Below are 5,540 nucleotides of genomic sequence, written 5' to 3'. Positions count from 1 at the left end.
GCGCTGTCTGGAGTAGTGTGTTAGTGTTCCTCACTGTGGTATGTTAGTATGGATGGATTGATTGATGGTTGGATTGACAGACGGATTGATGCATGGTGTATATGCAATGTAAGAAATCCATGATGAGCTGTATATAATTCCAATCCATTAGAGTAGATGGAGTAAGACTATTGTACCTTAAGAGGACCAGAGATCAGAGGTGTTTCAGCAGACTTTATTTAGGATCTCAGCAGGCTGGTTTTCTCTGAGTTGAAGCAATGTCACAGGTATCTGCCAATCATCAAGGGTGCATTCAGGGGATGCCACACCAGATAAAAATGTTTTGAGACGGTTAAATGAAGAAGGAATTGAGGAAGTTAAAGCATTTTCTCTCATTTGTGCCTACTGAACATAACCTAGTACTGAACATAACCTAGTACTGAACATAACCTAGTACTGAACATAACCTAGTACTGAACATAACCTAGTACTGAACATAACCTAGTACTGAACATAACCTAGTACTGAACATAACCCAGTACTGAACATAACCCAGTACTGAACATAACCCAGTAACATTAGGAATGGCCCCTCAGATGACGGTGACCTCTGCTCTTGATGCAGTCGAGGGTAAGGCTGCGGGGGCAGGCCATGCGTGACCCCTCCCCTGGCTGTGGGGGTAGGCGGGTATAAGGCTGGAGTAGGCAAAGCCGAGGGTAGTGATTGGGTAGAAGCCTGTGTTGGCCCTGACCTCAGCAGGCCCCTGGTTGGGTGTTCCACTTGAAGCTGGCTCCTAATTGTCCTGTCTTCTTGATGCAGTCCTCTGATTGGCTTGTCTCTGTTCCGCTGGCCCCTGCATGGCTGCAGGCTCCGGAGCATCTCCAGTAGCTCCCTCTTCTCTAGATCCGCTTCTGCCAGCTCCTGTCTCCGCAGGCGCTCTGCCCCCAAGAGAGCCCACACATCACCCTCGACACCTGGCCCTACACACACACACAGGGATGTGTCATAACACACACACACACATTCCTATAGGTAGTACATATAAGTGTGTGTCACCTTGAGGTCCTCCACCTCACTCTTCAGCAGAGACTCTTTCTGCACCATGTGTCTCCTCTGAGAGTCCAGCCTCGACTCCATCTCACGCCTCACCTCCTCCACCTTACCCAACATCTGCCCTGCAACACACACAAACACACGCATGTGTCACAATGAATCACAATATCCAATGTATAAAAGCAATGACATCGCCCTTGAGGTTCTAAAATATTGTAAATATTGGCACAGCTTTGTCAAGGATTTGTTAGGATCGACACAGATATAACATCCTAATATATCTCAATCCATCACCTCAAACACACAAACCTGAGCAGCTCCAATTCTGTTCGTAGCTCCGCAACAGAGTTGTGCTGTGATTGGTCTACAGAGAGGAGGGTGTGGCCACAGCCGCTAGGACACGCCCTGCTGCGGAACTCACACTTCCAACAGGTGAGACTCCAGACCCCTCCTCTCCACCTGCACCAGACAACCTGGGGAGGTGGAGAGAGGAAAGAGGAGGAGAGGGATACAGACAGTAACAGAAAGACGAAGTTAGAGAGCAACACTTGAGACGTACTGAAAGTCTCTCACTGTCTTTCTCACCCCCAACCCCTTCCTCTACCCCGCTCCGCCTTCCTCTACCTCGCTCCGCCTTCCTCTACCCCACTCCACCTTCCTCTACCTCACTCCGCCTTCCTCTACCTCACTCCGCCTTCCTCTACCTCACCTCCTCTACCCCCTCTACCTCTACCTCCGCCTTCCTCTACCTCGCTCCGCCTTCCTCTACCCCGCTCCGCCTTCCTCTACCTTTCCTCTACCCCCGCTCACCCCGCTCCGCCTTCCTCTACCCCTACCCCGCCTTCCTCTACCCCACTCCTCTACCCCACTCCGCCTTCCTCTACCTCACTCCGCCTTCCTCTACCTCACTCCGCCTTCCTCTACCTCACTCCGCCTTCCTCTACCCCACTCACTCCGCCTTCCTCTACCCCTCCCCCACCTCACTCCGCCTTCCTCTACCTCACTCCGCCTTCCTCTACCTCACTCCACCTTCCTCCTCTACCCCCTTCCTCTACCCCACTCCGCCTTCCTCTACCTCACTCCACCTTCCTCTACCTCACTTCCACCTTCCACTCTTCCTCTACCTCACTCCACCTTCCCTCTACCCCACTCCGCCTCCTCCTCCCGCCTTCCTCTACCCCACTCCGCCTTCCTCTACCCCACTCCGCCTTCCTCTACCTCCTTCCTCTACCCCACTCCGCCTTCCTCTACCTCACTCCGCCTTCCTCTACCCCACTCCGCCTTCCTCTACCCCACTCCGCCTTCCTCTACCCCTCCGCCTTCCTCTACCCCACTCCGCCTTCCTCTACCCCATTCCTCTACCCCACTCCGCCTTCCTCTACCCCACCTTCCTCTCCCCCTTCCTTCCTCTACCCCACTCACTCCGCCTTCCTCTACCTCACTCCGCCTTCCTCTACCCCACTCCGCCCTCTCCTCCACTCTACCCCGCTCCTTCCTCTACCCCACTCCGCCTTCCTCTACCCCACCCGCCTTCCTCTACCCCGCTTCCTTCCTCTACCCCACTCCACCTTCCTCTACCCCACTCCACCTTCCTCTACCTCACTCCACCTTCCTCTACCTCACTCCACCTTCCTCTACCCCACTCACTCCACCCCCACTCCTCTACCTCACTCCGTCTTCCTCTACCCCACTCCGCCTTCCTCTCACCTCCCCCTTCCTCTACCTTCCTCTACCCCACCTCACCTCCACCTTTCCTCTACCCCTCCACCTTCCTCTACCCCACTCCACCTTCCTCTACCTCACTCCACCTTCCTCTACCCCCCACTCCACCTTCCTCTACCCCACTCCGCCTTCCTCTACCCTCTCCACCTTCCTCTACCCCACTCCACCTTCCTCTCCCCACTCCTACCCCACTCCGCCTTCCTCTACCCCACTCCACCTTCCTCTTCCTCCCCACTCCGCCTTCCCCCACTCTACCCCTCTACCCCACTCCGCCTTCCTCTACCCCACTCCGCCTTCCTCTACCCCACTCCGCCTTCCTCTACCCCACTCCCCTTCCTCTACCCCCGCCTTCCTCTACCTCCTCCACCTACCCTCTCCACCTTCCTCTACCTCCACCTTCCTCTACCCCACCCCACCTTCCTCTCCGCCTTCCTCTACCCTCTACCTCACTCCACCTTCCTCCCCTACCCCTACTCCGCCTTCTCTACTCACCCCACTCCACCTTCCTCTACCTCGCTCCTTCCTTCCTTCCTCTACCTCACCCCACTCCGCCTTCCTCTACCCCACTCCGCCTTCCTCTACCCCTCCACCTTCCTCTACCCCACTCCGCCTTCCTCTACCCCACTCCACCTTCCTCTACCCCACTCCGCCTTCCTCTACCCCACTCCGCCTTCCTCTACCCCACTCCGCCTTCCTCTACCTTCCCCCACTCCGCCTTCCTCTACCCCACTCCGCCTTCCTCTACCCCACTCCGCCTTCCTCTACCCCACTCCGCCTTCCTCTACCCCACTCCACCTTCCTCTACCCCACTCCACCTTCCTCTACCTCACTCCACCTTCCTCTCCACCCCACCCCACTCCGCCTTCCTCCTACCTCACCCCACTCCACCTTCCTCTACCTCACTCCACCTTCCTCTACCCCACTCCACCTTCCTCTACCCCACTCCACCTTCCTCTACCTTCCACCTTCCCCACTCCCCACTCCACCTTCCTCTACCCCACTCCACCTTCCACCTTCCGCCTTCCTCTACCCCACTCCGCCTTCCTCTACCCCACTCACTCCGCTTTCCTCTACCTCACTCCACCTTCCTCTACCTCACTCCACCTTCCTCTACCCCGCTTGCCTTCCTCTACCCCACTCCGCCTTCCTCTACCTCACTCCGCCTTCCTCTACCTCCCTCCACCTTCCTCTACTCCACTCCACTGCATGGCACTCAAGCACTCCCCCACTCAGAGAGGCAGTAGCAAAAGTTCAAATGAAGATTGAAGGATAAGAACGTATGTTTTTAATCATGCAAATGAATGAAACACAATCCAATCCAATACCACACAAATGCAAACACCCTGATACCTACCGCACTGGTAACATATGTAGTCTCCACCTGCCAACAACAGGTCACAGACATGTGAAAGTTCACCTAATACCACCCCCCCCCAATCCATCTGTTGCATTGGCGCTCATCCTCTGGGGGATGTTTCACATTAAAAATGTAGGTGGGATCTCTCCCTGAGTTGTTGGATGTTTCCCCAATACAGATCTAGGGTCTTTTATTTTCATTTCACCCATAATCGTAAAGGTTGGGATTTGGTTAAGGTAAGATGATCCTAGATCTGTACCTAAGAGCAACTGCTACCTGGAGCTAAGGTCATTGTTCATCCCAGTTGGGCTCTGTATGATGTCACCATGACAACTGGTCTACCACCTGCTCCCCTCACACAGGTGGTATATCATTTCTGCTCCGTCTAAACTAAACACACTTCCATGTAGTATACTATACATTTCTCTAATACACTTACACACACACTCTGTATTGTAATACACTGTAATCAGTGGAGGCTGCTGAGGGAGGATGGAATGGAGTCAATGAAATGGTATCAACCATGGAAACCACATGTTTGTTACCATTCCATTCCAGGCATTATTATGAGCCGTCCTCCCCTCAGCAGCCTCCCCTGACTGTAATACACATTGAGCTGTAGTACCTGTGGAGGGGCAGGATATGAAGGTGAATGGACACTCGTCCTCGTGTGTGTGAACTGTCTCCAGGCAGCACACGGCATCACAGCCCTGGCCAGAGTTAACACAACGGATCTGGAGCCTGGACAGGTCATTACGCATGTACCTAACACAGACCAGACCAGACAGTGGTTGTTGGAATAACCATATTATAGTGTGTGTATGTTTCTGTGTGTATGTGTCTGCGTGGGTGTTTCTGTGTGAGTGTTTCTGTGTGAGCGTGTGTACCTGTGCAGTGGTCTCAGAGTGCTGATGTCCAGTGGAAGTCTGTCCTCAGGGCAGGAGTGGTGGTGTATGAGCCAGGAGCTGATGCAGGCGTCGCAGTAGGCATGTTCACAAGGGGCCTGGAGGGGGCGCTCCAACACATCCCGACACACAGCACAGAAGCCCCTCATTCACGTACCCCACAAACCTCTCCAGGTCATCAGCACACACAGACACACAGATCCATGCAGAGAAAAACAGCCAGAAACCCATACAGAAACATACAGCAGTGTTAACTTCCTCCTCAATGTTCCTGGTTTCTCTGTTTTTGAGCCCCTATGACTCTCCATTCTACTGGCATTCTATTTTACAGAATACACTGAACCTTACCTGAGACTCTCTATGACTCTCCTTCTCTTCCCTCAGTCCTTTCTTCCTCTTTGGACCTCTCCTTTCTCCACCTCTTCTTCTCTCTCCTGTCTCTGTAGTTTACCCTAGGTGAGGGTTTCTTCTGACCCCTCCTCTATTTGCTCTCTCATGGCCATGTCTCTGTGGTGAAGTCTCCC

General features: G+C 53.9%; 1 long non-coding RNA gene across 1 annotated transcript; it reads right to left on the bottom strand.

The window, feature by feature from the left end:
- Nucleotides 1–198: 198 nt before the first annotated feature.
- Nucleotides 199–5,337, bottom strand: LOC112241092. The gene is made up of 5 exons (XR_006083059.1): nt 4,999–5,337; nt 4,737–4,876; nt 1,342–1,505; nt 1,036–1,154; nt 199–959 (listed from the first exon to the last, which is right to left on the bottom strand). It is a non-coding gene; the product is annotated as an uncharacterized LOC112241092 (long non-coding RNA).
- Nucleotides 5,338–5,540: the final 203 nt, after the last annotated feature.

Source organism: Oncorhynchus tshawytscha, unplaced genomic scaffold (assembly GCF_018296145.1).
Source record: "Oncorhynchus tshawytscha isolate Ot180627B unplaced genomic scaffold, Otsh_v2.0 Un_scaffold_17_pilon_pilon, whole genome shotgun sequence".
Taxonomy (NCBI): Eukaryota; Metazoa; Chordata; class Actinopteri; order Salmoniformes; family Salmonidae; genus Oncorhynchus; species Oncorhynchus tshawytscha.
This window is presented reverse-complemented; position numbering and strand designations above follow the sequence as displayed.